This window comes from Lissotriton vulgaris, chromosome 4_1 (assembly GCF_964263255.1).
Source record: "Lissotriton vulgaris chromosome 4_1, aLisVul1.2, whole genome shotgun sequence".
In the NCBI taxonomy this organism is placed as follows: domain Eukaryota; kingdom Metazoa; phylum Chordata; class Amphibia; order Caudata; family Salamandridae; genus Lissotriton; species Lissotriton vulgaris.
The window spans coordinates 1,631,773,937-1,631,784,982 of record NC_141691.1 but is presented as its reverse complement, the minus strand read 5'-3'; the positions used below and the strand labels follow the sequence as shown (position 1 = coordinate 1,631,784,982).

General features: G+C 58.6%; 1 pseudogene; it reads right to left on the bottom strand.

Annotated features, from left to right (window-relative positions):
- Positions 1-1,569: 1,569 nt before the first annotated feature.
- Positions 1,570-2,237, bottom strand: LOC147724341 (18S ribosomal RNA; annotated as a pseudogene; the record flags this gene model as incomplete).
- Positions 2,238-11,046: the final 8,809 nt, after the last annotated feature.

The window sequence follows — 11,046 nt, the reverse complement described above, 5'->3', positions numbered from 1 at the left end:
CTAATGCGTCACGCATACTGGGTGATCTTCTGAATGTAATATTGGGACTTCTAGGCAGTATAGGTCCAAGAATGACATCCGTAAGGATTATAGGCCATTCAGAAGTGATGATATTCCTGATTTTATGTTCCTGTGCACTATAGTTGGTGATGAGCCGCACAGTGTTATCATCTGTCAAGATTTCAGGAGTTTTGGGCATTAGAAGTGTTTTACGCTCAATTGCGCGAGCTTTGTGTAGGGCCTTGTCAAGAATAGAGTCAGTGTATCCCCTATGAATGAAACGTTGCCTAGATTCATGGAGACATTTTTCCAGGGAGTCATTCTCACTTCATATTCTGCAGATACGAATGAACTCCCCATAGGGGACACTACGAATCGTGTGGGCAGGGTGAGAGCTGTGAGCATGTAGAATTGAATTGCCTGCAGTGGCCTTTCTGTGTAGGCAGGTTTCAATTTGGTAGTTTTTAATGAAAATGTTAACGTCAGGAAATTCGGCTGAGTCAGCCGTAATGCTGGAGGTAAATTTAAGATTAAAGGAATTCCTATTAATCTCCTCAACAAACATTTCAGCATCTTTTGTTGTGCCCTGCCAGATTATGCAGACGTCGTATACGTTTAACTAGGGCCTTTTTTGTTCATCTGATGTAAAGTGACTAATGAAGTGCAGCGAACTTAAAGTGATATAGAAAGTGCATTTACTATACAACCTCAACATTTGTATATGTCTGTATGATAATACTTCTTTTACATTAACAATGAATTGCAGTTTTCATATATAATTACATATGTGTGGTTTCCATAGTACTGAAATGTTCATATATTTAGGTATTCATTTAATAGTATCTTGCATTTACTGTGTAATGGAACATGCATTGATCAGAATTGAATTTTAGATCTATTACGTGATTGTCTACAGGCCTGATTTAGATCTTGGCAGAGAAGAATACTTTGTCCGCCGTATTACAATCCCATTATATCCTATGGAGATTGTAATATGGCAGACATGATATCCGTCACGCTTGTGACAGAGTATTTCATCCACCGAGATGTAAATAAGGCCTTATCTACAATCACACAGTTACGTGTATTGAAATTTTAGCTTCCCTCACTTGACCAAAGGGCTTAAAAATTTGGCTTTTGCAATGTTTAACCTTCAAAGTAACCCTGGGCGGAGAACTACGCTCCGCTCGCGGAGTTTGCGAATTTTTGGCAACTTTGCACTTCGCGGTGAGCGCGAAGTTGTTGACTACTTCGCAATCTACAGCGTAGCGTAGTAGTTTTTCTTCCTCGCGCGCTCAATAGCATTATCGCATGCGCGGTAATGACTTACCGTGGTTCTGCGTTTGCTTTCTCGCTTTTCTCTCCCGGTCACGTTCGCTACAATGTTTGGAATCCGGCTGCACAATCCCATACGACTGTGAGAACGCGATAATGTCATTCGGACGCGCGAACACGTCATTAGGACGCGCGATCTTCCTTGCAGCGCCATGTAGATAAGATTGCGTTTCCGAACACGCAGAAACTGCAATCTGGCACAGAATATCTCTCGAGCATGTAAAACCTTCTAAAAAATGATCATTTTGCTCAGGAAAACCCCTCAGATTGTGATTTGGCTGTATTTTTTTACCTGCAGCAACTTTAATATACGCTATTGGAGCTGGAATTACCGCGGCTGCTGGCACCAGACTTGCCCCCCAATGGAACCTCGTTAAAGGATTTAAAGTGTACTCATTCCAATTACAGGGCCTCGAAAGAGTCCTGTATTGTTATTTTTCGTCACTACCTCCCCGAGTCGGGAGTGGGTAATTTGCACGCCTGCTGCCTTCCTTGGATGTGGTAGCCATTTCTCAGGCTCCCTCTCCGGAATCGAACCCTGATTCCCCGTTACCCGTGGTCACCATGGTAGGCAGAGAAAGTACCATCAAAAGTTGATAGGGCAGACATCCGAATGTATCGTTGCCGTCACAGGGACGCGCGATCGGCCCGAGGTTATCTAGAGTCACCAAAGCGGATTGGTCTTGGTCTGATAAATGCAGGCATCCTGGGAGGTCAACGCTCGTCGGCATGTATTAGCTCTGGAATTACCACAGTTATCCAAGTAACAGATGGAGCGATCAAAGGAACCATAACTGATTTAATGAGCCATTCGCAGTTTCACTGTATCAGCAGTGTTTACTTACACGTGCATGGCTTAATCTTTGAGACAAGCATATGCTAATGGCAGGATCAACCAGGTAGCCGCACCTGATGACGGGGTGGGAGCCGCGTGCCCATCTCCCCGACCGGCAACCTTTGTGCAACCCTCCGTCTCTCGGAAGCCTGTCAAGGGAAGGAGCCCACCCACCTGGGCGGGAGGGCTCACTGGAGGGGTGTGGAGAGTTGCGCCGGTCTCATGGGCACCGGCAGGCCCAGCCGTCTCCCCCAGGAGGAAGAGGCGGGCCAAGGCGCAGCCTGAGGGAGACGCAGGGGTGCCGGAGCCTGGCAGCAGTGGCACCCCTCGAAACGGTCATTCCGAGCTGCTGTGGAAACGTGCTGGCAGAGAGGGGCGACAGCATGGCACACAGGGCCCACAGACCTGCCGGCCAGGCAGCATCCGAGGGCCTGGCACCACCTGGCCCCTTCCGCTCGGGTCATACCACTGGGGGCCACGAGCTGCCAGGGTTGCTCAGCCTTCACTCTGCTGGGTAGGGTGAACGACCTAACCGCCATGCGGCAGGCCCTCCCTAGAGTCGGACAGTCCATGCAGGGTGGAAGCTCTTTGCTTGAAACAATAGCCGAGGCTGGCCAAGCAGTCCATGCCTAAACGGACCGAGAGTGCCCAATCGATCGGAGCACAGCCGGGGCATCCCCTGGCAGGCCACCCTGCACAAGGGGGTACACTGGCTTAGCATCCCCTGCATACCTGCTGCCGGGGCACGCTGACTCTGAGAAAAAAGACCATCGGCAAGAGGCCCGAGAGGCAGGTGCATCCCCGTGCCCCTGGTGGCCCCAGCGGGCAGGCCCCAGGACTGCCTTCCCCCTCGCAGCATGGCCGGACCTCACGGAGGTCTGCCTGAGCAAACTCGGAGAAAAAAGGACCATTGGCAAGGGGCTTAGAGGCAGGAGCATCCCTAGGCCCCTGGGGGCCCGGCGGGCAGGCCCCGAAGCTGCCTTCCCCCTCTCAGCATTGCCAGAACTCACAGAGGACTGCCTGAGAAAACTCGGAGAAAAACAACCATCGGCAAGGGGCTGAGAGGCAGGAGTGTCCTCGGGCCCCTGGGGGCCCCAGCGGGCGGGACCCTGGGGGCCCCAGCGGGCGGGACCCGGGACTGCCTTCCCCCTCTCAGCATGGCCGGACCTCACGGAGGTCTGCCTGAGCAAACTCGGAGAAAAAGGACCATCGGTGAAGGGCTGAGAGGCAGGAGCGTCCCGGGCCCCTGGGGGCCCCAGCGGGCGGGCCCTGGGACTGCCTTCCCCTCTCAGCATGGCCGGACCTCACGGAGGTCTGCCTGAGCAAACTCAGAGAAAAGGACCATCAGCAAGGGGCTGAGAGGCAGGAGCGTACCCGGGCCTTGGGGGCCCCGGCGGGCGGGCCCCCGGGCTACCTTCCCCCTCTCAGCATGACCGGACCTCACAGAGGTCTGCCTGAGCAAACTCAGAGAAAAAGGACCATCGGCAAGGGGCTGAGAGGCAGGAGCGTCCCTGGGCCCCTGGGGGTCCCGGCGGGCGGGCCCGGGTCCTGCCTCCCCCTGATTCAGAATCACCAGACCTCGGGGAGGTCTGACTGACCCTCTCCCTAGTAATCCGGAGGAAAATTACCCACCTTTCTTGTAATCCGTGCACACAAGGTGACAGAGGGGACCTAAGGCGCGCAAGTACCCGACCTCCTGGAGCCCTCGCTGGGATCCGGGAGGCAAATGGCACCTCATCGGGATTTAAAGGGAAGTCCGGCCATCCGGTCGCTCCATAAGAAAGCATTGCAGGCGACCAGATGGCCGAGGGGATCTGGGTGACCAAATGGCCGGGCACGAAAGGGAAGCCGTCTGGACACCCTTTGCGCCAACCAAGGATTTAGCGGGCGCTGGGGCATGGCGTACCGGAGGCCCAAGGCCCCAGCTGGGCCCCAGCCATGGAGGCTGCCAGGGGGCCCCGACAGTCCCTCCGACTCGGGTCCCCCGGACACCTTGATGAGCAGGGGAGGCCTGCCCGGGCACAACGGAACCCCGACCTGGGCCCTTGGTAGTGCAGTGGGCCTGGGGGACAGGGTCCAGGGCCCAGGGCACGAGCACCCGACCTGGGGCCCGGCGGGGCCCTTGGACCCAGCCGGGGCTCCCAGGCCCGGAGGCGTAGAGGAAGCCTACCCTGGGCCCTCCGGACCCCATCCCAGGCACCCTGCTTCCGCTGCAGGACCCAGGACGGAGCCCCGGGTAGGGGAGGAAGCTCCTGAACCCAGCCAAACAAGGGGAGGCTCCCTGGGCACAACGGAACCCCGTCCCGGGCTTCGGCAGTGCGGCAGGCCGGGGGACAGGGCCCAGAGCGGGGGCACCCGACCTGGGGCCCGTCCGGACCCCTGGCCCCTGGCCCCAGCCGGGAGCCCGGAGGCGCAGGGGACGCCTCCCCAGGCCTTCCCGGACCCCATCCAGGGCTTCCTGCCAAGCGGCAGGCCCAGGGACGGACCCTGGGCTGGGGCGGCATCCTGGCCCGTCCAGCTGCCGGCTGAGGACTGCTAGGCCGAGAGGGGTCCCAGAGTATCTTGTCCATAGTAATCCGGAGGAAGGCTACTCCTCTTTCTGGGAACAAGTGCGCACCGCGAGGCTCAGGGAACCGTAGGTGTGAACGCGCGTGACCTCCTGGAGCCCGGACTGGGACCCGGGAGGCGAATGGCACCTCATCAGGACTTCCAGGGAAGTAGGCCATCTGGTCGCCCCAAAGGAAAGCATTGCGGGCGACCAGATGGCCAAGGGGATCTGTGCGACCAGATGGCCGGGCACGAAATGGAAGCTGCCTGGACCCTCCGGACCCCGTCCCGGGCACCCTGCCACATGGCTAGACCCAGGACGGAGAGCCGGGTAGAGAGGCCACCCTCCCCGGGGCCCTCAGGGGCCCCGGACAGGGCTCCTGAAGCCAGCCGAGCAAGGGGAGGCTCCCCGGGCACCACAGAACCCCGTCCCGGGCCTTTGGCAGTGCAGCAGGCCGGGGGGACAGGGCCCTGGGCCCGAGCACCAGACCCGGGGCCCGGCGGGGCCCTTGGACCCAGCCGGGGCTCCCAGGCCCGAGGCGCAGGGGAAGCCTACCCCGGGCCCTCCAGACCCTGTCCCAGGAACCCTGCCATGTGGCCGTACCCAGGATGGAGCCCCGGGTGGGAAGGCCGCCCTCCCCATGGCCCCTCAGGGGCCCTGGACAGAGCTCCTGAACCCAGCCGAGCAAGGGGAGGCTCCCCGGGCACCACTGAACCCCGTTCCAGGCCTTTCGCAGTGCGGCAGGCCGGGGGATGGGGCCCACAGCCGAGGCTCCTGACTCGGGGCCCGGCCAGGCCCCTTGCTCCAGCCAGGAGCCGGGAGGTGCAGGGGGCGCCTCCCTGGGCCCTTCCGGGCCCCATCCAGGGCTTCCTGCCACGCAGCAGGCCCAGGGACCGACCCAGGGCTGGGGCAGCATCCTGGCCCAGCCAGCTGCCGGCTGAGGCCCGCTAGGCCGTGAGGTGTCCCAGAGTACCTTGTCCCTAGTAATCCGGAGGAAGGCTACCCCTCTTTCTGGGAACAAGTGCGCACCGCGAGGCTCAGGGGACCCAAGGCGCGAAATTACCCCACCTCCTGGAGCCCTCGCTGGGATCCGGTAGGCGAATGGCACCTCATCGGGACTTCCAGGGAAGTCCGGCCATCTGGTCACCCCATAGGAAAGCATTGCGGGCGACCATATGGCCGATGGGATCCGTGCAACCAGATGGCCAAGGGGATCTGGGCGACCAGATGGCTGGGCACGAAAGGGAAGCCGCCTGGACCCTCCGGACCCTGTCCCGGGTACCATGCCGCGCAGCAGGACCCACGACGGAGCCCAGGGTGAGGAGACCACCAGCCCCGGGGTCCTCAGGGGCCCCGGACGAGGCTCCTGAAGCCAGCCGAGCAAGGGGAGGCTCCCTGGGCACCACAGAACCCCTGTCCCGGGCCTTTAGCAGTGCGGTAGGCTGGGGGGACAGGGCCCTGGGCCCGAGCATGCAACCCGGGGCATGGCGGGGCCCCTGGACCAAGCCGGGGCTCCCATCCCCGGAGGCGCAGGGTAAGCCTACCCCGGGCCCTCCGGACCCCGTCCGAGGGACCCTGCCATGCGACAGGACCCAGGACGGAGCCCCGGGTGGGGAGGCCACCCCCCCAGGGGCCCTCAGGGGCCCCGGACCGAGCTCCTGAACCCAGCCAAGCGCGGGGAGGCTCCCCAGGCACCACGGAACCCCGTCCTTGGCCTTTGGCAGTGCGGCAGGCCTGGGGGACAGGGCCCTGGGCAGGAGCACCCCATCCGGGGCCCGGCGGGGCCCCTGGACCCCGCCGGTGTTCCCAGGCCCCGAGGCGCAGGAGAAGCCTCCCCGGGCCCTCCGGGCCCCGTCACGGGCACCCTGCCATGTGGCAGGACCCAGGATGGAACCCCGGGCCGGAGCTTCTGAACCCAGCCAGGCTCCCCGGGCACAACGGAACCCCCACCGTCCCGGGCAGTGCGGCAGGCCGGGGGCACGGGGACCCCAGGCCCGGGCCCTCCCGGACCCTATCCAGGGCATCCTGCCATGCGGCAGACCCAGGGACGGACCCGGGGCTGGGGCGGCATTCTGGCATGTCTAGCTGCCGGCTGATGACCGCTAGGCCGAGAGGGGTCCCAGACTATCTTGTCCCTAGTAATCCGGAGGAAGGCTACCCCTCTTTCTGTAAACAAGTGCGCACCGCGAGGCTCAGGGGACCCTAGGCGCGAACGTGCCAGACCTCCTGGAGCCCTGGCTGGGATCCGGGAGGCGAATTGCACCTCATCCGGACTTCCAGGGAAGCCCGGCAATCTGGTCGTCCCATAAGAAAGCATTGCGGGCGACCAGATGGGCGAGAGAAGATGAGCGACCAGATGGCCAGGACGGAAAGGACTCCCCATCTGCCCATCCCGAGGCCTTCGCGTTAGGCCTCCCGCCTGCCCATGCTCCGGGGCTGCAGGGCTCCGGGGCTCCCGGGCTCCGGGGCTCCGGGGCTGCAGGGCTGCAGGGCTGCGGGGCTGCAGGGCTCCGGGGCTGCAGGGCTGCAGGGCTCTGGGGACTTCAGGGCTCCGGCGCTCCGGGGCTGCAGGGCTCCGGGGCTGCAGGGCTCTGGGGCTGCAGGGCCCGGGGCTGCGGGCTTCGGGGCTGCAGGGCCCGGGACCTATGGAGCCCGTCCCGGGTACTTTACCATGCTGCGGGACGGAGGAGGGAGCCCCGGACGCCTGGGAGGTGTTGCCCGGGAACACAGCCCATCTGGTCCCCGGCAGGGAACCACCAGCCCCAGGAGGGTGTCCGGGCATACCCTTGCCCCTAGAAATCCAGAGGAAAATTACCCCCCTTTCTTGTAATCCGTGCCCTCGAGGTGACAGAGGGGACCCAGGGCGCAAACGTGCCCGACCTCCTGGAGCCCTGCCTTGGATCCGGGAGGCGAATGGCACCTCATAGGGACTTCCAGGGAAGCCCGGCCATCTGGTCGCCCCATAGGAAAGCATTGGGCGCGACCAGATGGCTGAGGTGAGAGGGGCGACCAGATGGCCGGGGCTGAAATTACGCCAATCTGCCTACCCCGAGCCTCCGCGGGAGGGCTCCCGCCTGCCCTCGCAGGGCTCGGGGGCTGCAGGGCTCCGGGGCACGAGGAATGCAGGGCTCCGGGGCTCCGGGGCTTCATGGCTTAGGGACTGCAGGGCTCCGGGGCTACAGGGCTGAAGGGCTCCGGGGCTGCAGGGCTCCGGGGCTACAGGGATGAAGGGCTCCGGGGCTGCAGGGCTCCGGGGCTCCGGGGCTCCAGGGCTGCAGGGCTCTGGGGCTGCAGGGCTCCGGGGCTCCGGGGCTCGGGACTGCAGGGCTCCGGGGCTCCAGGGCTGCAGGGCTCCCGATTGCTGCAGGGCTCCCGGCCTGCCGGGCTCCAGGGCTGCAGTGCTCGGGGGCTGAAGGGCTCCGGGGCTCCATGGCTCACGGGCTCCAGGGCTCACGGGCTCCAGGGCAGCAGGGCTCCTGGGCCGCAGGGCTCCAGGGCTCTGGGGCCGCAGGGCTCCAGGGCTCTGGGGGGCTCTGAAACCCCAAGCTGGACCTCAGGCACGGGGAGGACAGCCCAGGACCCATGGAGCCCGTCCCGGGTACTCTGCAACGCCGCAGGCTGGAGGAGGGAGCCCCGGACGCCTAGGAGATGTTGCCCGGTCATTGCCCATCTGGTCCCCAGCAGGGAACCGCCAGCCCCGGAAGGGTGTCCGGGCATACCCTTGCCCCTAGTAATCTGGATGAAGGCTACTCCTCTTTCTGGGAACCCGTGAGTGTCGAGTGATGGAAGGGAACCAGGGCGCCAATGTGCCCAACCTCCTGGAGCCCTAGCTGGGATCCGGGAGGTGAATGTCACCTCATCGGGACTTCTAGGGAAGCCAGGCCATCTGGTCGCCCCATTGGGAAGCATTGGGTGAGACCAGATGGCCGAGTGGAAAGATGCGACCAGATGGCCGGGACCGACATCCCACATAATTCAGCACAAGCAGTAGAATTGAATGCACTTACAAGAGCGTGCGTGTTGTCGAAAGGAATGAGAGTGACTATATATACTGACATTCAATACGCATTTGGCGAGGCTCATAGTTTTGGACTTTTGTGACGTGAACGTGGATTTTTAACGTCGCATGGGACGAAGATCCAACATGGTCAGTTGGTGAATGAGCTTCTTGAGTCTCTGACCTTACCGTTACAAGTTGAGATTGTGAAATGCAGTGCACACAAAAAGGTTACGGATGATGTTGGTTGCGGAAATGCGTTTGCGGATGAAGTTGCGAAAGAAACTGTGAAAGATGTAATGAATCGAATGTATGTTGCAGGCCCTGCAAGATGGATTGGTGACGTTGGAATGTGTGAAGATACGATTGAGAGTGTGAAATCCATTCAAGCTGAAGCTACAGAGAAAGAGTTGAATGAATGGAGAGAAAGTAAGGGTAGATTGGATTCGAATGGTTGTTGGACTGATTTGTCAGAGCATCAGAGATGGTTGCTACCCGATGCGTATGTGCTTGCAGTGGTGACAATGGCTCATGGAATGGCACATATTAGTGTGAAAGGGATTTGTAAGTTGTTGGCTCCGGTCTGGCAGAATGCGGGAATTCCAAAGTGCGCAGAGAACTTGGTGAAGAACTGTATGGTGTGTTTGAAATACAATCCTGGTAGGGGAACTCCAACTCCAGCTGGTCATTTTGCGTCTCTAACGTATCCGTTCAAGGTTTTGCAGCTAGATTTCATCCACATGGAAAGGTGCAACAATTTGAAATACGTACTTGTTGTTATTTGTGCCTTTTCAAGATGGGTATAAGCATATCCCTTAAAAGACAACACTGCCTTATCTACAGCTAAAGCCCTTTTCAAGGAATTCTTCCCTACATTCGGAATGCCGAGAATGGTCTGGATTGATAATGGGAGTGAATTTGTGGGTCGAGTGATGAAGAAAGTATGTGAGGGGCTAGACATCCAACAAAAATTCCACGCTGCAAATCACCCCCAATCAGCTAGACTAGTAGAGTGCTATAATGGCACACTAAAATTGAAATTGGCTAAGATTCAAGCGAGTTCTGGTCTTAAATGGCCTGACGCTCTGCCTTTAGCACTCCTATCAACGAAAATGACTGTTCACTGGCGAGTGGGACTTAGTCCCTAGGAAATTGTGTTTGGCCGTCCGGCCAACATATGGGGAGTGCCAAGGCCGAAAAAATACTGTGAACTCGAACACCCTGTACTGCTTGATTATTTGTATGAATTGACGGCTAAATTGTGTGTTTTACACCAACAGGTTCACGATACCCTGCCTCCGGTCTCTGTCGATCCTAGATCGTGGGTGTTGATCCGGAACTTCCAGCGGACAAAGAATGACCAGCCACGTTGGACCGGACCTCACCCTGTCCTTCTCTCAACGAGATCAGCTGTTCGAGTAGAAGGGAAAAAGCACTGGATCCACGGCGTACATTGTAAGAGGGTCCCTCTGCCTCTTCCGTACGACCGTAGGGTCCAGGAGGGTATCGCTGACTCTGAAACTGAGACTGTGCCTCGTTTTCTACCTTTTAGCGATGCACGTGTAAAAGGAACACTTTCTGAACAAGAAAGCGACAATATCTTGCAAGAAGCTGTGCCACCGTCAATTCGATTGAACACTACAGAGCCTGAACTTTTGTTTCAGAACCAGACAGTACCTGGACGAAGCCGTTACAATTTGAGACCGAGAACTATGGACAAACAAACATCTTTTTTTCTCTATTTTTGAATGTGCAGCTCTCTCATCTGAGAAACTTGCTTATTTTTGTTTTTTGAACCGCCATCCCGGTTCTGCTACTAGGGTCGCGGTTGATTAAGTCTTTGGAGTGCAGCTGAAGACGTTAGGTCGACAGTTCTGGTTGGTCTAAGGGAGTTGCCCTGGACTAACAGAAGCATTCTTTAGCATAGAACACCCTACCGCCGCAGGCAGCAATTTAGAGAGGATGGAGTTTTTCGAGATGGAAAGACCTGCCAAACCAATGAACTTTAAAGCCAGAATGTGTACATTGATGACAAAGAAGCGATTTTTGATATTATGCATTTTCATGTTGTTTAGTGTAATGATGTTATTAATAGGATATGTTTTATTCTCTTTACAAGTGACCTTTGCACCCACTATACAGCCCATACCTCCTTCTACTGTCTCTTCGCATTCTTTTTACCCTCTGCCTGAGCATGAATCCACTAGAAGACTAGAGTTTATCAATAACTCCTTCATCCAGCTTTTACACCAACACCAATTAGTAGTGAACACAACTAATTGTTGGGTGTGTGGTCTTATGCCACATACAACAGATAAGGGTATCCCATAC